Genomic DNA, 22,787 nt, shown 5'->3' on the forward strand with positions numbered 1-22,787 from the left:
GAGTTGATTAGAGGAATTCAGGTTTGGAGGGAGGGACTGAGGTTGAGAGATGTGAAACTTTCTTGAGTTCTCACTGTTCCAGGTCCAACGTAAACCGCTTTCACACACATCACCTGAAATTAAAACTGATCCTTTTTCTTGTTGAGGCACCTCACCTCAGCACTGGGAACCTAGGAAAATAAAACCCCGCCTACATTTCTTATAGCCAGGATCCCAGAGGAAATACCCCAGTTACTAAAGGAAAGGGTTTAACACCACTTCCACACCTATGGTCACTAGTGGCTATAATTCTGGACGCCCAGGCCTCTGTGCTCCTCTTAGTCTACTTTGCCTGTGGCTGCCTCAACAGAAAGCATCCAGTCCCAGGCAAGTCTTCAGATGACTGTAGCTCTGGCTGAAATCCTGACTGCAAACTCTTGAGAGACCTCTAAGCTAGAACCACCTAACTAAGCCACTTCTGAATTCAATCCTGCAGAAATTATGACAACAAATGTTTATTATTGTTTTAAGTTGCTAAGTTGTGGAGTAATTTATAATGTAGCAGTGAAAAAACTAAACTAGAAAGGAATAAATTAATGTCTGCAAAATTTAACATTGTTGAAAAATTGCTTTGTAGACTAGTTGTATACATTTATGCTCTAATTAGCAGTCAGAGTGTGACTTACCATACCCATATCATTATAAAGTATTATGATTAAATTTTTTTCTTTTTAATTTTATAAGTAATAAATGATATTTTGATATAGTTTTTATTTTTTGTTATTATTAGTAGTGTACACCTTCTTCATACTTTTATTAGATATTTTAATTTTCTCTTCTGTAAATTTTCTTGCAAGATCACCTTGTAGATTTCCTTTTTCCCTTTACTTTCCTTACTCCTATTGTCTTTCTGATTAGATCCTTTTCTTTCCACGTGGCTGGTACATGCCAGGAAATACCAGAGGCTCACTTGGAATTGCAGGCTCTAACTGTAAGGAATCTACTGTCCCTCTCTAACCTGTTCTTTCTTCTCTCCTGAACAATATCTCTTTGCAGTGTGCTATAGATTGAATGTCTGTGTGCCCCCAAATTCATATATTGAAACCCCAATCATCAGTGTGATAGCATTTGGAGATAAGGACTTTGAGAGGTAATTAGGTCATGAGGGTGGAACCCTCATGATAAGATTAGTGCCCTCATAAGAAGAGATACAAGAGAGCTTGCTTTTTCTTTCTGCTCTCCATTGTGTGAGGGTACAACAAGAATTTGGCAGTTTATAAACCATGAAGAGGGCCTTCACTAAGAACCTGACTATGCTGGCACCCTGATCTCAGACTTCCAGCCCCCAGAATCATAAGAAATAAATTGTTGTTTAAGCCACCCAGTCTGTGGTTATTTGTTATAGCAGCTTGAACTGACTAAGGCACAATGATTATCATAAACTTTGGCCACTTGAGGATTCATATAATAGAACCCATTTCTTCCTGTTATTTCAAGAGACTGTTCTCATTTCCTTGTTCTACACCCTGAAGTAAGTGGACCAATTGGTGGTCTGTCGTGACATTTCTCACCTTTTCAATTCCCACATCCTCGTCAATGTCACAAGCAGCTTTAGAAGGAGGCTGAGCCAGGCCCTCTGACTGGTCCTTTTTCTATAGGTCTAGAGACCAAGCCCTGGCTTCAGAGTCAGACCTGATTTCAATCTACCACTTACTGTCTATGTGTCCCTGAGTAAACTAGCCAAACTCTCTTAGACCTTGTTTCCTTGGCTAATTTTAAAATGGGACGAAATATCTGCTTTGTTATAATTAAATAAAACAACAAATGTAGATTATCTTATGAAGTACCTGACACACAGTGGGCTCTCAGTAAGGTTTGCTCTTTTCACTTACCTATGCTTAGACTTAGAGTGCCCACTAGAACAAAATAGAACCTTCTCATCATCTCATCATGACTCCTCCTCAGTGGACTGCAAAGATGTTACAGATAACTAACTGTGTTTCTTGACACTACTAAATATCTCCTCCAGGTATTCTGTCCCCTTGTGGTATCTGAGGGACCTGAATCACACTTCTTTTCCTGTTCAAGTTTACTGCCCTTCAGATGGAGGAGGATAATGTGGTACAGGATGCCTCTTGCAGGCATTTTCGGGAAAGTCAGTGTGAGCCAGATATGACAGGGAATTCCATCACCTCCAAATATTTGAATTTGAAATCTTAATGGACTAGAGGCTACTGTTGACTCAAGAGATCTGGGATGAACTTAAATTTAGAGGGTGCATTGGTTCCCTCTGTTACAATGGAGAAATTACAGCCTCTGAGGCCCTAGAGCCATGTCACAAAGCACTGCAGAAATAGTCTCCCAAACTCAGAGGAAAACAGAGATAGGGAGGCTTTTTTTCTCCAGGTTGTAAAACAGGTAGCTGAGAGGGACAACTGATTCACCCACCAGGTCTAATCCCAGGATCACTAGGATCACTGTCCTTGGCCAAATGGCACAAGAGAGCTAGGCAGGTCCATTGACCCTGGAGCTGCAGCAGCAGAGCCCAAGGAGAGGTAGAGTGACTTGGGGAGAAAAATACTAACCTGTGATCAAAAGGGAGAGATTGTTTTGAGAAAATATGGAAACTAAACTTTATAGAGCACTTACTGTGAGCTGTTACATCATGAGGGATCTTTGATAAATAATAGCTCTTTATAGAAACTGTACAAAATTATTGTTTCCTATCTAGAACTCTATATTACCCTTTGAAGTTATCTTCTCAAAGGAAGCATGTCAAAACATAACAGGGATGGCTTTTTCTTCAAACTACTTTGAGATCAAAAGTCCAAAAGAATAAATTGAAGGGATATAAAAGGAGAGAAATCAACTCAGATATGCCTGTGGTGAGGTATGCCTTTTTCAACTCTCATTCCTGTCAGGATAGAACAAGGTACTATGCTTGAAAAGAGTTTGAAAGCTATAAAACATGGTATTATTATTATTTTCCTATAGAGATGAAGGCAGCAGAAGTGAAGAAGTCACAAACAGAAGATCATGTAAGTCTCCAACCAACTGTTGTATGAAAAATGGGTGATTAATAATATAGGTGGGCCTAAATAGTAGAAACACTTATTACTCAAGCATTAATGAAAATCAGTCTAGTCTTGGCCTTTACATCAAGAGAGATAGAATATTCTAGAGAGAGGACTGTGGGGCCCAAATCCAGAAAGGTAGAAAAGCCTGATAGCTTGAAACCATTTATTCATTTATTCCTGACTTCAATAAAAATTTATAAAGAACTATTATAATTCCCTGGACAAAGAACTCAGAGTCTGGCGAGGGAGACAGACAAGTTTAATGAGGAAAAAAAAAAGCACAAGTGAAGAACTATGCTTAGAGCTTAAGGAAAAGTTCATTATTTGAGATTGGAGAAAGTTAAGATAATGATTGTGGGAAAGTGATCTGATGCTGGTGACCCCAAGCTTTACCATTAAGGTGGTATGGTATCATCATCCCAAGAGGGAAGGGAAAAGAAGTCAAAGCTGGAAGAGAAAATAACTTCAATGAGAAGTGTATTGAAAAGGAGAGTCGATTTAAATGGAGTGGTATATAGATGTCCCTCGGTATCCACTGGGGGTGGAGGAATTGGTTCTAAGACCCTGGCTGATACCAAATTCATGGATGCTCAAGTCCCTTATATAAAATCCTGTAGCCCAGAGGACCTCCTGTATCCATGGGTTCCACATCCGCAGATTCTACCAACCCCAGAGAAGACTGAAAATCGTGAATGTGAAACCGTGAATATGGAGGGCAGAGTGTTTATCTATCTTCAAGATAGATCTTGATTTCTTGATACACTATCTCTTGATTTGAAACTGGCTTTTAGATAATATTTAGCAGGCAGTTCTGCACTGTATACACTATTGAGGAAAAGGCTAGGTAAGGGGAAGGGGTATGCCTCAATGTCACTCTTGGCAACTGGCCCCAGCAACTATTTGTCCTGAAAATTTTGACTGGGTTATGCCAAGTCAACACTTTATTAATATCTCAAGCTTAATATATTTAAAACTATACTCCTGATCTTTCTCCCCAGTCAGCCCCCAAACCCTGGCCTCATTCTTTGACTCTTATCTTTCTACCATCTTCAAAATATACTCAACCACTTTTTTTTTTTTAACCATCTCCCAGCTACCAGCCTGGTCTAAGCCACCATCACCTCTTGCCTAGATTATTGAAATAACCTCCTAACTGGTCTTTCTGCTCCCACTCTTGTCCTCCTACAGTCTCTTCTCAACACTCTCAGGCCATTCATTTCACTCTCTTCCTTTCCTTTCTCTCCCAGGTCCAGCTCTTACAAAAGCCACTTTTGCAGACAGTGACGTTCAGGTGATGTGGACTTCTCAGCCTCTCTGCTCTGTTCTCCACCTTCTGGTGGGAGTGTTAATAAACAGTGAAAAGATAGTCAGCCAAACCAAGGAAAATCAAAGGCCTTGATAATCCAGAAATTGCATAAACATTTATATAAAATTAAGAATTGTCTCTAGATTCAAAAGTGTTGTGTTTTTATTCCTGATCCTGAAATAATGAAAATCACAAAAGAGAGATATAAATCATCACTTGTCACTATTTTACTTAATATAACAAACTTCCTTAATTACTAATTTGCACTGAGCTGCATTATTATTGCTTCAAGTACTAACAGTTTTCCTCTGAAATTTTAAGACACTGCTTATGAATTATTATTCTGGTTCTTACAGCCTGAGCAAATTTCATTAAACTCTTTTTGTTTCATGGGTTCATGTGTGATATTAAGCTACTGATCCTTGCTATGCTCATATATGGGTACTATATATTTTAATGTTATATCTTTTAATACATTTTTATATCATATTTATTCTTTTGGAGAGAAATGGATGCAGAGTGAGAGTTAACAGTTTGAAGTTTGGGGTTTGTTGTTGTTGTTGTTGTTGTTTTGGTTACGCTGGATCTGTATTTTTTTTTTTTTTTTTTTGCGGTACCCGGGCCTCTCACTGTTGTGGCCTCTCCCGTTGCAGAGCACAGGCTCCAGATGCGCAGACTCAGCGGCCATGGCTCATGGGCCCGGCCGCTCCGTGGCATGTGGGATCCTCCCGGACCGGGGCACGAACCTGTGTCCCCTGCATCGGCAGGCGGACTCTCAAACCGGTGGACTGCGCCACCGGGGAAGCCCTGTATTTTTTTTTAATACAATGCATTTTCTTTCTTTTTTTTTTCTTCTCCTTTATTTATTTACTTGTTTTATTTTATTTATTTTTGGCTGTGTTGTGTCCCCGCTGCCACGCGCGGGCCCCCTTCACACTGCGGTGGCCTCTCTTGTTGCAGAGCATGGGCTCCAGGTGCGTGGGCCTCAGCAGTTGTGGCATGCAGGCTCAGCAGTTGTGGCTCGCAGACTCCAGAGCGCAGGCTCAGCAGCCGCGGTGCATGGGCTCAGCTGCTCCATGGCATGTGGGATCTTCCCGGACCAGGGCTCGAACCCGTGTCACCTGCCCTGGCAGGCGGACCCTCAACCACTGCGCCACCAGGGAAGCCCTGGATCTGTATTATAATATAGAACAAATTGATGAGATTTTGACAAAGAACCTATTTGGTGTCCAGTGGAAAAAGATAAGTTTGTATTCTACCTACACCCATCCCAAGCCTAATGAGGAACAGCAACAATCCTTAGTTGTGATAAGGATGAGTGAAGGATGAGGAGAACGTTTTCCTTTTCCCTAAAGCAGATCTTGCTCCTCTCTTACTAAAGCGTTCAACCTCTTTCCACATGGCAGCAGGGCAATTCCAAGCTCTGACCCTCAGCCCATTACATAGGGCGTTAACAGAGCCTACCTTAAAAACTCAGAAAGGTAAAGGCACTAAACTTTTCTAGTTGGAGGATGTGGGTTTGGGGGAAGTGCGGGGTTAGCAAATTCTTAAAGAGAAAAGTCCATAAATTAGCAAATGAAATTTCTCAAGAAGAAAGTGTCTCTAATATATTCAGTAATCATCATCTAAAATCTCTGCCCTGCAAGCATTTAGCAGGCCTCAGCGGAACTGATAGGTAATACCATTCCTTTGTAGATGACATATTAAGATATCCAGGGTGATGGTTGAAAGCCTAGGCTTTGGAGTTGTACTGTCTGGCTTCTAACCCTGGATTCACCACTTTGCCATCATGTGTGTGATCTTGGTCAAGTGACTTCTCCTAACTAAACTTCCAGTTCTTCAACATTAAAACGTCATTGGGTTACTATGGCGACTAAAAGAAATACTGTGTTTAAAGAGCTTAGCATAGTGGTTGCCACAGAATAAGCACGCAATAGTTGTTAGTTATGCTTCTCTGGATTTCGAATTATTTACCACGTTGACCCCTAAAATGCCTGGGAGAATCAGATTGAAGCATTCTAAAACTGTCTTCCTTGTTGGGACCTACAGATGGTGCTATGATCTCATCTGTTCTATTTTCTAGAATGGTGGTAGGACCATTACTAGGACCCCCTCAGCAGACCCAGTGAATAAGGATGAGAGTCAGAGACGTAGATGGTGTAGTAGGCAGGAAATTAAACTGGTTCAGTGGGAAAACTTCTTTTTTTATCTTTGAGCCCCATCTTGAGCTGTTTTCTTTGAAATTTAGCCAGTGTGTTTATTGAATGGGTATACTTGATCCCTCCAATCCTCCCCCCTCCCCAAGTGATCATGAACCTAAGATATTACCCTTAAAACTATCCTGTTTTTAATGCCACTAGTATGATTTTAACCTGCCACGTTGGCCCTGTCAGAAAACTACATTCTCCAAAAATTTTCTCCCAAGACATAAAATCTTCATTAGTTGCTACTTGGTGGCAATAGCCACTTTCCACACCTTTACCAAAAACAAGGATTTTTTGTAGTCTTCTGATTGTTGTTACTACCAAGGCTCTAGACAAAATTCAATGACAAATGATTTTAGTGAATTTAAAAAATCAGAAAAACTGCTGATTCTGAAACAGACACTATTAAAGCAGGCAACTTTCTATAAATTCTTACTTTTATATCAAAACAACTTAAATTTTTAGACATACGATTTTTACATGTAAATTTTACTCTTTTTTTAATAGACCATAAAGATTTTCTGTATTAGTCTTCTGTATAAAGAATTTTGCAAGCCTAAGGGAAGATACTTTCTGTGTGTGTGTTTATTTTACACATGTGGTATCGGAAACTAATGGTATAACACACCTACACATAAATTAGGCAAAAGATAATGGATATCAAAAAGGGCATGAGAGAAATATTCTACTAAATCAGATATGAAAAGCAAATATAATATAAAAATGGGAGAGCCATGTGAGTTACAAATTAGTAAGTTCAGGTAGGGCTTCACCTTGGTGAAGAAACCCCTTGGTGAAACTATTGAACAGTGGCGCATTGTAGAGCACTAATGTTCAGTGTAGACTAGGCACGATTCTTTTGGAAGTCAGTGCTCCCTAGCTCTTTTATTTCACACACAAAAAAATCTCAAGTCATCAGGTATTAAAAGTATTATCTTATTACTTGAGAGTAAAGATGAAAGTGAAAATTTTAAGCTGTTGTAGCTGTATCATTTGCAAAATCTTATGGCTTTAAAAGCTTGAAAATAACACTTCCATAAAGCCTTCAACTTAAGCTATCTGTGAAAAGAACAAACTACTTAATATCTGATGGTTTTCACTGATCAGAATAGAAATATATTAGGATGGGAAATGTATTCGGTTAAGGAATAACTACATTCAATTTATTCAGCTAGAAAGTTTATGAAGATATAATTATGTGATGATATATGCTTAGAAATATTCTCCATGCTCTGTTAACAGAAATAGAACGTACTAAGTAGTACACTTGGGAGACAATGTCTTGTTTAGCAAGGTATGTGAAGATACAGTGAGATGTGCCAGTTATCAATTTCTTGCCTCTGATTCAAATCCATCCTTCTTTGACCTGCTTTGGGACACTGGAGCAGGACCCTGTGAACATTTCTCCATTGCCAGCTGTCTCTGTTAATAACAGAGGGCACTTGGAGGGACCCTGCCAGAGAATGGGGCTTCTCTCCCTGCTTCTGGGGAGCTTTGTTTTCCTCCTCCAGTGTGGCTGCAAGTGACATGAGAGAGGCCGGACAGAATGCACCCTCCAGTGAGTTTGCCCAGCGAATTTCTCTGTTGCCCTACAGGTAAGCTGTGGCCTTGCTCTCTCCAACAGGATCTGAACCTCAACCTTGTATGGTGGGTACCCTGTTCCAAAGTCTTTGTTTCCTCTTTGGGCATTCCTTCCCTTAACCCTGGAGGTGGTAGCTGCTTCCTGTATTTTCTATTCTTGTGTTCTTTAGTGTCCTCTTTTCCCCCTTTTAGTTAACTGCCTTTTACTACTTAATAATTCTTTATGTTAAATTTTCTCTGCTCAAATTACTAGTGTGGTGTCTGACCCCTAACTAGATCCTGACTAATACATGAGATGAGGGGGAGGAGGCCAACTGACTGTTGAGACCAGCCTTTCTCAGTCTTCTTACCCTGGAGAAATCCCGGAAATAATTTTCAAGTCTCAAGGAAGCCCTACTGAGAAATTATTAAATCTCTGGCTTACGCCATCAGGAAGGTGTAGATAATAATGGTCAATGCTCTGTTTAGAAGAGAATGATGTTTTCCTGCAGACCTACTTATTTTGGTCCAATTACTACTGTATTTTTTGTGTGGTTCTCCCTCCCCACAAAGGATCACAACTCTACTGAAAGTCATTAGTGTAGATAGAGAAAACTTCCCTAAATTTCCAAAGTTTTTCCTTTGTTTAAATGCCTTTGACTTTTTTTTTTACCTAACCCAACTTGGCCTAAAAGTCTTATAATAAATTCCTACTGTGTGAGATGCTAATGAGGTGTACTCTGTGGAATATTTCCTGGGGAAGAGTAGTTTCCCACCTATTTAAAACTAAAAATTACTTTTTAGCCAAACTTCCTTGAAAAAAATAGGGAGTTAAGCTTAGCTTATCTTTTTTGAAATCAATCTTTCTTTTCTTTTCATAATTTTTAAAAATTCATAAGCAGGCAATGAATTTTTGTTGAATAACTGACTTAAGCCAAAATGAGACAATTTTTCTAAAGGTAGGCTTGGTTGATTTAGTTTAAATAAAAGCTATATATTTATTTTAATTAACATCATCTACAACATGACATTTTATTAACACTTATTGAATAGTTAAGCTATTAAAATCATAAGCCAAACAATCTGAATAAAAATCTAGTTTAAGATACAAATTTACACAAGAATTTAAAAATATTTTCTTACCGAGTGCCATGATCTGGCTCAAACACAAATGTAGCTGTAACAAAATTATTATATACATGATTGGTTTTTTTTTATATGAAAGTTTTATTTTTGAAACCACAAATGCAGAAAAAATTTTCCTTTTTTTAAAAAAATTTTTAAATTGTAGTTGATTTACAACATTGTGCTTTGTGTTAGTTTCAAATTTTTATTTCTTTAATGTCTAATCTGTGCTAGATTTTTTTTTTGCTAAACAAATATTTAATTCTCAGTTGAACTTGAGATAAGCATGAATGGATTTCATTTTTTAATGAAATGAGATCATTTTTTGATTTGCAGTGACCTAAATGAGAAAGAAATCTAAAAAAGAGTGGATATATGTATAACTAATTCACTTTGCTGTACAGCAGAAACTAACACAACATTGTAAGGCAACTATGCTCCAATAAAAATAAATAAAAAGTAAATAAAATAAAATAAGATCATTTTTGTCCCTCCTCTTGATGCTTGGCATACCAGAAAAAAAATTCTTACCCATGTAAGTAGTTGAATACTGCAGCAAAATGTTTATTGTTTTTCTATGAATGGCAAGATACCCTTATTTTGCCAAAATCCAAAACTTGTCTAGGGGTCAGACAGTGCATCTCATCTTTTGTGTGTGATCAGATTGTGGATCACAAAGTACTTTCTCTTCTCTCAAAGCCAAGCACAGAAGATTCAGGGGGGGGAAAATGGTTCCTCACCCAGTCATCCATTTGGATTGGAAAAAAGTAAAAAAACTCTTCAGTTTTTTCTCTAGTACTTCCAGGTCATTTTTGGTAAGACTTGAAACTCGCTGGTTTCTTCTAATCCCAAGCAGCAGTGAAAACAGTGTGAAATTTCCTTTTACAATGTGATTTTTCCAAAGACTCAGTTTCCTTTTAAATATAAGAATCTTGTCACCTACGTCCATACATTTTCTTCAGGGCCTTACAGAGACCTAATTCACCTTGCTCATGGGATCAAAAATGTCTGCTAAGAAAGCTAGTTTCTGTAGCCATTCTTCATCTTCAAAACACCCAGCAAAATCTGGCCTCCTATTTCTTGAAAGGGGTCCTGCAATTCACCTTTCAGCTCAAGCCCCATGTTGAGAGGTCTTCTTTTGCCAGCTACCAGATATCTGTGTGTAGCAGGAGACATGTTCTTTGTCTGGATGTTTACTCAGGCTTTTAAACATTTTTGAGTGAACAGTTCTCTGTTTAATAAAGTTAAGCATTTTTGTAACAACATCATCATAAGTTTTTGTATCATCTCCAAGAGTTTTTCAATAGCACCTCTCTTTGAAGAAGGCAGTCTGCTGTGATAACATCAGCATTTTTTTTTAAACAACAAAGAATGAAACTTCATATGGAACCAGCCATCGATGGGACACCACTAGTTATACTTGCCAATAGAGTGCCTCCAAGATAACTATCTTTTCTAGACACAAAGACACAATATTTCCTGGCCTTTTCTTGTTTTGTTCTACCCTTTGCAGCAGAAAATGTTTTCTTAAATATATCATTAAAAAATCTTACAAGTGCTATAGCGTATTTATTTCTGAAACCTGTTAACTCATCAACCTGAATAAAGAAATTCTCATTCTTCAGTTTTTTACACAAAACCTCTTCAGTATCATGTGACTTGTCATTACTATGTTGATTCGTTGTACTGTTTGAGAGTGGAACCTTCTCAGTTTCTCATACTACATGCAGTAGACCGAATAATAGCCCCCAAAGGTATCCCTGGAAACTGTGTATGTTAACTCTGCTCGGCCTTCTTATCACCTTCTTCTCTGTATCAACTCTCCTTCTTGTCTCCCTCTTACAAGAACATGTGATTGCATTTAGGGACCACCATATAATACGAGATAATCTCCTCATTTTAAAATCATCAGTTATGTTTGCAAAGACCCTTTTTCCAAAGTGACATTCACAAGTTCTGGGGAATAGAAGTGGACCTATTTTTAAGAGTCATTATGAGCCTACCAAAATGGTCTAGGACAACTTGGATTACCAGCCTATGTAAAACCCACTGATAATCAGCCTTTACTGTAAAAATGGACTTCTTTTATGTCCTTTATTGCACCAGTGCAGTGAAATTATTCAAATGACTGTAATTTTTGTCACTGACCTCAGCAAAACTTTCCACAGGCCTAGGTCTAAACTCTTACCCTTTTATCTTATGACTCATCTTCAAAAATTGTCATGTGATCATTAGTCATGTTGGTAAAACATAACTGTTAATATAATATAAAATGGAAGGGTATAAAAATATAATTAAATGAGAAAATTACAAGAAATATGAAAACTTTACAATACAATTTACTTCCAACAGATAATCCATATTTTGCAATGTTTACAACAATAGCAAAGCTGCAGGGAACAGCTGAGTTGTGGCACACCAAAATTCCTTCTTTAGAATGAAAATTTCCCTGTGATTCTCTATTATGCTAGTAGAGTTTGCTCAACACTTTTAAGGCAGTTGGTGGCTTGGTGGCTTATAAGAGGAGGTTGGGGGGAGGCAATTTGGAAAAGAGAGGCTGACATCGTCAAGCCTACAGTCCTCCCTTCCATGTGGTCAGCACTCACCAATTACCATATTGAAAACCGAGAATAAGTCAATTTAATGAACATGGTCCTACTGTGCGCCAACCAGTGGGACCAAAAGACCTCTTAATGAAATTGCTAGTAGGGTTGTTGTGTCACCATCCCTCACTGTAAGCACTAGTACTGAGCAGCACCCGACATACAAAAATGATGTTTTCAATCACAATTTCTTGCTGAAGCCACGTGTGAAGTTTCCATGGAACCTAGTTGTAAACTCTGATTTAGATTTTTGTGACTACAAGAGTGAAATAAGCCAAGAACACCTGCTTTTTATTTTTCTTTCTTTAAAATACTTATATGTGCTATGCATTGCTCTACACACTTTATATATTGACACATTAACTAATTTAATCTTCAGACCACCCCTTAAAGTGGATACACTATTACTGTCTTCATTTTACAGATGAGGAAACTGAGGCATTAAGAAGCTAAGTAACTTGCCCTAAGTTACACAGCTAGCTTACACTGGGCTCCAGTAACACTAATGATAAACCTATTTATTCCAATTTGTGAACGACCAACCCCCTTAAGTCTTCTAGAGATGTAAAGATGATTTTCCAATATGTAAATTAAATGAAGAAGTATTTTGAAGCAAAATTATAGATTAAAATATAACATATATAGAAATATGTCCAAGTTGTGGGTATATAGATGAATGAATTTTCACAAAGTGAAAACACCCAGGTAAGTGACACCCAGATCAAGAAGATATTTTCACACTCAGTTCATTTGGCAGTCCACTTATCTTCTTCTGTTCCTAGTGTTAGGTCATTCCATTTTTTCAGTCCATGAGTTAGGTAGCCAAGATAGAAGCCACTGGTCTTCACAGTAATGAAACCTACCTCACAGGTCTGTGTATGAAAGCACTTTGTAATCTGTGTATTCTTTGGAATCTTCTGTGTACCACAAAAGCTTAAACACTTTCTAAAGGCTCAGCTCCAAGTTCTCCTCCACCATGAAATTTTCTGTCTTTGATGATGCCATCCTGTCAGGGTCTCCCCTCTTTAATCTTTTGCAGGGCTCTTGCTGATATTATTCCACTGATATTCATTCTATGTAGCTTTTTATATCTATGCTCACATGAATTGCCAGGGAAGGAAATGTTTCTTATAGCTGATAATAATAGACACTCAAGAAATATCTGTGGGCTTGCCCATCATATATTCACCACCCACTTTGTTTTGGGTATACAGGGAAGGAATGAGTGCTGTTATGGACTGAATGCTTGTGTCTCCCAAAAATTCATACGTTGAAACCCTAACCCCCAGTGTGTTGTATTAGGAGACAGGACCTTTAGGAAATAATTAGGATTAGATGATGTCATAAGGATAGAGCCCTCATGCATGAGATTAGTGCCCTTATAAGAGTCACAAAAGCTTGCCTCCTGTGCTCTGCTCTCCACCATGTGAGGATACACCAAGAACCTGGCAGTCTACAGCCCAGAAGAGGGCTCTCACCAAAACCTGACCATGCTGGCACACTGATCTCAGACATGCAGCCTCCAGAACTGGAAGAAATAAATCCTGGTGTTTATAAGCCATCCAGTTTATGGTATTTCATTACAGAAGCGTGACTTGCCTAAGACAGATGTCAGGAAGGACTGGGACACCAAATAGATGTTTGCATGAGGTTTATAGAACAAGATTACTGACTGGACTAAAATTTCAGGACCCCCTGGTGACTTCTGCCTGACATTTTCCATGTGCGATGAGTTACAGTCTCAGAAGTTACCAAGCAGTGATGGCCTGTATGGGAGCTTTTCTTTCTTTCTTTTTTAAAAATTATAACTGACATATAACATTATATTAGTTTCAGATGTACAGTGCAATGATTCAACATTTGTATATATTGAGAAATGATCACCACAATGTCTAGTTAACATTTGTCAACACACAGAGTTACAAAAAAATTTTTCTCTTCCTTGTGAGGGAGATACTTTTAATCTGAATAAATATCTGTTTTGTCCTGGTTAAAATGTTAAAGTGCACTTCAGAGTGGCCACTGCCTTAAAGGTGTTACCAATGGATGAATATTGTGTGGCAACTAGTAGTGTAAGCTGCAATATATAGTAAAAATGTTTTGTTTATTATTATTAAAATTATAATTTGATTGTTATTAACAAGTTTGTCATTGGGATCTGGTCAAGACTAACTTTCCAGTGTTCAATTTAATGGTATTGCCATTCTTAACTGAACAGCCTTTGAATTTTTTTTTTAATTGGGGTATAGTTGTTTTACAATGTTGTGTTAGTTTCTACTGTACAGAGAAGTGGAGTTCCCTGTGCTATACAGCAGGTTCTTATTAGTTATCTATTTTATACATATTAGTGTATATATGTCAATCCCAATCTCCCAAGTCAGCCCACCCCCTTTTCCCCCCTCCTTGGTGTCCATATGTTTTTTCTCTACATCTGTGTCTCTATTTCTGCCTTGCAAACTGGTTCATCTGTACCATTTTCTAGATTCCACATACATGTTAATATGCAATATTTGTTTTTCTCTTTCTGACTTACTTCAATCTGTATAACAGTCTCTAGGTCCATCCACATCTCTACAAATGAGCCAATTTTGTTCCTTTTTATGAACAGCCTTAGAGTTTGACATGGACTATGAGTTTGCTAGAGCAGAACAACTATGAAATTATTATAGCTCCATTTATTTATCTATTTTTTCATTCACTATGTATAAATCATTGTATTAGCTGTTGGGCAAAAGGGAAAAACCAACATGGGGAGAGAAGAAATAATCTTTATACTAAAACCAGAAGAAGGACAGTTCAAGAAAGGAAATTTATGTCTCACTCATGAACATAATTGCAGATATCCTAAACAAGATATTGGGAAAATTATACTGAATGAAAAAAACCTTATAAAAATGCATACTTACCTTATGATTCCATTTATAGAAAATTGTTGAGCAGTCAAAACTAATCTATAGTTAAAAAAAAAAGATCAGAATAGTGATTGTCTCTGGTGGGCATGGGGGCAGGAATTAACTGAGATGGGACACAAGTAAACTCTTAGGGATGATGGTTAAGTTCTATATATTTTTTAAAAAATATTTATTTCTTTCTTTGGCTGCACCAGGTCTTAGTTGTGGCACGCGGGATCTTTAGTTGCGGCATGCATGCAAGATCTAGCTCCCTGACCAGGGATTGAACCCAGGCCCCCTGCATTGGGAGCATGGAGTCTTAGCCACTGGACCACCAGGGAAGTCCAGTAAAGTTCTATATTTTGATAGGAGTTTGGGTTTCAGAGGCATATGTATTTAGAGTTGAGGTCATTCAAGGATGCTGAAGCCATGCACATCAAATATGTTGTAAAATCATTCATGTGGTATAATGCAGAAAATGTACTGAAAGAGGGTGAGACTCCACTCATGCATTCAGTGAACTTTTATTGAATACCTGCTCTGTGCAATATCCTGTATTAGGTGTTAGGGATTTTTAAAAAAAGTAGTACAATAGAGTTCTTACCTTTGAGAAGTAGTTCTTAAACTGGAGGTTCTCAGCCGATGCCTTGCGGAGCTAAAAAAAAATCATAGAATCAGACTGAGTATAAGCACAGCATAAATACAGTTATTAAAGAAACAGAAGCTGGATTGTAAAGTGTTAAAGAGAGAGGAAGAAATGGATACAGTGGGTGTAGAATATATGCGAATGGTTTGGCTGAACATTCTCAATTCAAGGAGTTTCACAGTAGCACTGCTCAAATGATACATTTTGCAAGTTTCTAGTGAGTTTGGGTGATAAGATATGAGTGGTTTGTGTTTTGAGCTTTTTCTGCGAACATAACTCCTTTTAGTGAGTATCAAAAATGTATTCTAGGGGCTTCCCTGGTGGCGCAGTGGTTGAGAGTCCGCCTGCCGATGCAGGGGACACGGGTTCGTGCCCCGGTCCAGGAAGATCCCACATGCCCCAAAGCGGCTGGGCCCGTGAGCCATGGCCACTGAGCCTGCGCATCCGGAGCCTGTGCTCCACAACGGGAGAGGCCACAACAGTGAGAGGCCAGCATACCACAAAAAAAAAACTGTATTCTACCACTGCATTCTGCAAATCCATGTCCTCTTTGTTCTCAGGAGGGCCACTGTGAAAAAGGTGTCAAAAAAAAAGGTGTCTGGATAATCCACTCATTCATTCTTTCATTCATTCATTCCACATACATGTATGATACACCCATAGAACAGACACTATTCTAGGACTTGGGATATATCAGTGAACAAAATAAAGATCCCTGACTTTTTATTCAGCTTACATTTTCCCCCACTCAGACAATAACAATGAACTTAATAAATAAATTAGTAAATTACATAGTACATGTGAAAGCTATAAGTGTAATGGTAAAAATGAAAAAGAAAAAGCAGAGTAAGGAGAACCAAGAGTTCACGGAGGTGGTATGCAGGAAGCTGCGGTTTTACAGAAAGCAGTAAGGGTTGGCCTCATTGAGAAGATGACATATGAACAAAGACTTGGAGGAAGTGAGAGAATTATCCATGTGAATGAGGAAGGAGCAGTCCAGCAATGAGAAGAGCCAGTACAAAGGCTTTGGTTCAGAGGCATGCCTGGTGTGTTCAGGAGCAATTAGGAGGCCAGTGTGGCTGGAGCAGAGTGAGCATGAGGCAGAGTAAGAGATGAGGCCAGAGAGATGAGGTGTAGGGGAACGGGTCATGCAGACTCTGTAGCCCTGTAGGGTCCTTGGTGTTTACTGTGTGTGAAAGGAAAAACCATTTGCAAAAGTTTGAGCAACAGAAAGACATGAATCTGACTAGACTTTTAAAAGATCACTTTGATGAGTGTATTGAGAATAGGCTGAAAAGGGGCAAAACAAGAAGCAGGAAGATAGTAGGAGGCTATCGCAGTCGTCCAGTGATGGGTCCAAATTTATCCTCCAGCCTGGTACCAAGGCCCATTAGAGACACTCAAAGGGCAGGCAGAGAGGCAGAGACATTATCACTGAAGGACATGGTGAAAGAAATAAGCACAAATCTGGGAGGGGGCCTTTACCACTAGCACTTGTAAGTGGATTAGTTTACCTGGAGAGTTACCCAACTGGAGAAATAACTGCTCCTGGGAGCGATACCCAGTACAGGTCTCATACCGAACTGTGATAATACAAGATCTAAGGACCAGCAAGGCAGCCCTGGATAGCCTGGCCAGGGCTAGGAAAACTAGGCAAGGGGAGCCTACAAAGTGAGGGGAAACAGTGATGTTGAGGGCAAGCTTCATTCATTCAAGAGATATTTATGAGTATATAGTATGTTCTAAGAATTCTGCTAGGCAGTAGAGAGAGAAACAGGGAAGACATAGACCCTGCCTTCTAGGAGTTCACAATCTTGTTTAGGAGATCTCATTGAGGAGAAAAAGAAAACAAATAATTGGAAAAAAAGGTGAGCAATATTTGAAGTGTGAACTAGGTACAGTTATAGCCACAGAGGAGTCATTGGTCAAACTTGTCCAAGAGATCAAGGAAGGTTTCATATGGGAGAAGATATTTAAGTTTGATCTTGAAGGTATGTTTGTCAGTTAATCAAAGGAGACTGGTACTCCAGGAAGTGGAAAATATATGGCATAAATATAGACATAGATGTAAATGTAAATATAAATATATAAAAATGGGGTCATTTGAAAGACCATGTTCTCTTTGGGGAAGTGCGGGTAGTTCCACATGGCTGGATCTTATGTATGCAAAGAAAAACAGAAGGGAAATAGTCCTGAGAGACATGCAGAGGCCAAAACTCAAAAGCCCTTGTCAGATGGGCTAAGGAATTTGCATCCTACCTATGCTAATGATCTCATGATTTTCTACTCAATATCAACTTTGCACCACCTCCATCGTGTGCCATCCAAATGGCATGAAGATTGACTCCTGTCTCTGGGAGCAGGTCATGAATACTCTAAGCTATTTTAATAATTCCATACACCTAGCCAGTGGCTGGTTCAGGATCTCTAAACCAATCCGTGGATGGATTCCCTTAACCAGAGAGACAGGTTCAGGAGTCGTACACACGATGAAATATGATCTAATGAAATTTGAATTTGCTGGAAGCTTCTGGGTAAAGTTTTCTCCCTCCTAAGAAAGGAAGGAAGAGGCAGTTTTTTTCTCTCTCCATGAACATCATATGGTAATTGTGAGTACCAAAACTGCTGCAGTCACCTTGCAACCAGCCTGAAGAACAAAATTCACAGTGGGAAAAGCAGACATAAGAGAACTGCAGGGAAACAGTACTGGAACCACCAGAGTAAGTCAACACTGAAGTCTGCCTTCCCTCTGAAGTTCATGTTACATGAGCCAAGATTCCCTATTGAATTTCCTTATTGAATCAATTTGAGATAAGTTTTCTGTTATATGCATCGTAAACCATCCTAACTCACACATTCCAGTAGGAAAATAAATATCATTTTTTTTTATTTCTGAAAGATCATGCTGGTGATTTGGAAGGGGTAAAACTAGAGGTATGGCTTAGCAGAGAGATAACTGAACTACTCAGAAAAGATGATGAGAGTGTAAATTTAAGTTATGTCATGCATATGGATGGGAAGGAATGGATACAAGACTATTTAGGTGGAAAGAACATGATTCATCATTGGATGTAAGGATACATGAGAAGGAATTTTGAATAATCTCCAGCTTTGGGGAGACTAGCTCGATAGTAGTAACATTTAGAGAGAGAATAAAACTAAGGAAATATAATATTAATGGAATTCCTTCTTAATCTGAATAATGGGGGTAACCATGCCCATTTCCTACTATTGTTGGGGACATTTATTGAGTTAGCACATAAAGCACCTGGAATATAGGAGATGCTCAATAAATAACAATAATGTTATCCATTACCTGTATTCCTCCTCCTATTAAAAAAAGTCTTTCCATCTTTCAAGATCAATATCTCAAATGCCACTCCTTTGTGAAATATTTTCTGCTCTTACAAATTAGATGCAGTATTTTGTATCATGCCACCCTTCCTGATCCCATCCCTGCCCCCATCCTATTCATAAGACAGCTCCATCAACTGTGCTATTTTATCTTGACACCTACTGCAGCTTTACACATATGATATACACATGGCAGCTTCTCAGGATGCTGCTAACTCCTTCTGCTCTCCAGGAGAAAGTTAGTTCTTGGGGATTTGTAGAAATCTTGGGGATGCTTCTCCAGCTCATTAAATTAAAGGATCGAGGAAATTCTATCTAAATTTCAAGTGCTAGAGAGAGCTTCAGTACAACCTGGAGTTACCCCGGGTTAGTCAATGAGGCAACTGAACTGTCTCTGAGGGCCCAGGCAAAAAAAAAAAGTTTTTATACTGGGGAGATGCTATATTTTACTTGGGAGAAAGTCTCCTATTCCCCTGTTGTTAATGTACATTCCAGTATCTCAATTCATCAGGGGAGCTATGGGACAATTCAGAAGACAGACTGGTGAAGGAGATGAGTAGTACAACAGTGAGATATGTGTGTCAAGGAAATGCCTGAGACAGGCCCAGCCAGGGGATCCAGGACAGGAGAAGAGAAAGAAGGGTTGCTGATGGCAAACTTCACTAAGCACCTACTGTGTATATGGAACTATGCTAGCTGGGCACCAGGGGATGTAAAGATAAATTTGGTCTTGAGGCATTCAAAACTTAGGAAGGGAGAAAGACAAAAAGGAGATTAATTTGAAAACAGTAAGAAAAGTACCACAAAAGAAATTGTGGTATGAAATAGGAGTGACATGAAATAGAGGGGAACGCATTTTTTTTTGAGTGTAGAACTGAAGTGAGTTTTTTATTTGTTTCAATCAAGCATATGATAGAGTGATTAACCATTTTATCAAGCATATGATAGAATGAATGCAAAGTAATGTGCTCAGATACACCTTAAAATGTGAAAGAAACCCAACCCAACTCGTCCACTGATGGATGAGTGAAAAAACAAAATGTGATATATATGATACACACACACACACACACACACACACACACACAAAATAGAACATTATTCAGCCTTAAAAAGAAGGAAATTCACCAACTTGGATGAACCTTGAGGACTCTATGCTAAATGAAATAAGCCAGTCACAAAAGAACAAATAGTATATAATTTCACTTATCTGAAGTACCTAGAGTAGTCAAATTTATAGAGACAGAAAGTAGAATGGTGGTGGCCAGGGACTCAGGTGGGAGAGGGAATGGAGAGTTATTGTTTAAGGGGTACAGTTTCTGTTTTGCAAAATAAAGAGTTCTGTGAATGTATGATGATGATGGAACACAACACCATGAATGTACTTATTGCCACTGAACTATATACTTAAAAATTGTTAAGATGGTAAATTTTAAGCATTATACCACAATAAAAAATTATTAAGGACATTTTTTAAAAGTGTTCTCTGAAAGACCTTCCCTAATCCCCTGCAGTAGATTAGGTCCCTCATTGTACAATCTGGTTCTGCACCACAGTTCCTCCAACATATTACTTATCACACCCCATTGGAATTTCTGTTGAATTGGCCACCATCCAATGCTAAAGTTTAGTTTTTTAAGAGAAACATTATTTTAGTATGTTTTAGCCACCAAAATCAACTTCCTCTTTGGGCATACAGTTAGATGACTTACCAAGCTCTCTTTCACTTAAGTATGGCTATATAATTATGTTGTCTTTAATGAAATTTGGTCCAAAATAATGATTGCCACTTCCAGGCTTGGTCCTAGGAATCTCCCATGTGTGGTCTCAGTGCTCACTTTCCCCAGATTGCAGTATTGATGCCAAGGTTGCCATGGGGAGCCGTGTGTTGAAGATGCAATGTCAGCAGGGGTCCCTGAAAGACCATGTGGAAACAAGTTGGTCTGCTGATGTGAACTTCCATCCAGGACTTTTATGTTAGCAAGACGTAAAATCTACTGTGCATGTTACTGAAACTTTAGGAGTCTATTTGCTGCTGCATCTTAGACTACCTTACTAATCCACTAAGTCACTCAGCCTATCTGACTTCATCACTTATAGCTGTATGAGTTGGGCGAAGTTACTCAGTCCCTCTTAGGGTCATCTTTTTTTTTTCTAATTGAAGTATAGTTGATTTACAATGTTGTATTAGTTTCTGGTGTACACCATAACATATTATAGCACTTACCTATAGTTGGAGCTTATTGATGATTATGATTTTACTCCAATGGGCTAGCATGGCCCTGACTACCCCCTCTTCTCTCATCTCTAACCATCAGCATTCTTGAAAGTTCACTTAAAACACCCTATACTTTAGAAATTTCAGTCCTCAAATCTGTATGTGCCTCTATAGGAAACTCTGCCTTTGTATTACAGCTACAGTATTTTAAGAATTCTAAGACACCATTGATTTTTAAATGCAGGATCACTTTAATAAAAGACTTTCAAGAGAAAAGCACCCTATCTCTTTTAGTTATACACACTAATATTTTGGCTCACCTTGATTTCCGAAACCTTAAATTATTGGGGAAAATTCTTCTTAGAATAAATGACATAGGGTTTTTATGAAGTTATTTTATCCTTTCTTGCTCAAACTTCCTCATTCTCATGCAATGTGCATGCACATGGGTTCACACATGACAAGATATGAATGGGATAAAAATCCCATTGATCTTTGACAATCTATAGTACCACACCATGAAAGGACTACACGTCAGTAAATGTGACTTAACTCAGCCATGGAGGAGTGATGGTCTCATCCAGGAAACAACCTGGCTCTCCTTGGGGCACTAGCAGTTTTCATTGCCTTGAGGTGACATAAAAGGTTTTCTGAGCACCTGTGTCTGGATGTACCAAGTTCCTAGTACCCCCAGGAATATAAGGAGAAGAAGCCCCTTCCCTAGGAGAATCCTTGTCACTGGGAAGAAAGTGCCTGCAACTGCCTCGGAGCCTGAAAGAGAGAAAGTAGAGTGAGAGGGATCAGAGCATGTGTGTATAAGTGGAAGGGGTGTTGTTGGTAGGTGCTGAGAGCTGGCATCTACTCCCTCCAGCTCTTTCTAAAGATTCTCAAAGCATTTCCCATAAGCCCTAGAAAGGCTAGAAGGGACCAGTTACCTGCACAAAGCTGCCTAAGAAGGTTGAGGCTAGAGATACTCTTGCTAACAGGATTCATAGCAGTGCAGGTATAGGTCCAATTCAGATCACAAGAGTTCTGGGAGTCACTGAGGACTGATCCTTCCTGGGGCAGAATGGTCCCATTGGTGTCCACCCATATATGGTGTTCTCTCCTCCTTCTTCCACAGAACACCTCAAGGTGACATTACAGGTGCTGTGCTCACAGATGAAGGAATCCACTCAAACGTGAGGCCTTAGCAGTCACTCTGCTTGAAGTAATAGTTTTAAAAGATACAAATAGCAATAAGGGGCCTTACTAGGCCATCCCAGGAGGAGAGGACACAGGGAATACATGGGAGAGAACATAGCAAGGAATCCACAACCCTTTGGAGAAAAGATTTCTGACTCTTCCAATTCCAGCCCTTAAGGGGCTGAATGGAGGAAGAAGCAAGTTGTGTGATGCTTTTCAACCAGCCACAACCAGGGCCATCAGCCAGACTTTGCTGACAACTGAAGAGGACAAAAAAGAATAAGAAAAGGGACGAGAAAGATCTACCTAAGAGAGGTTCTGGACACCCCAAAAGAGTGAAACCAAGGGACAATCTTTACCAAGGGCCATCTAACCCCCAACATCCCTGGCATAGAGGATGGCCTTATTCACCCTGACCAGTAGGGAATTGGTCCTCTATGCTCTTACGCACTGAAGACCCTCAGATCCTAATTGGTAAACAGTGAAGAGGTCGGTGTGCTTATCATGACTCTGTAAGGTCCTGTGCCTGCCATCATCAGGTTGCTGAGCTGCAAGGAGTAGGACTCGGTGACATTCAATCGATCTTTCTGCTTTGGGTCAGTCACCTGGTTTAGCGTTTCATTTGGTTCTGTGAAGACG

The sequence above is a fragment of the Mesoplodon bidens genome (genome assembly GCF_964165515.1).
Source record: "Mesoplodon bidens genome assembly, chromosome: 2".
Lineage (NCBI taxonomy): Eukaryota > Metazoa > Chordata > Mammalia > Artiodactyla > Ziphiidae > Mesoplodon > Mesoplodon bidens.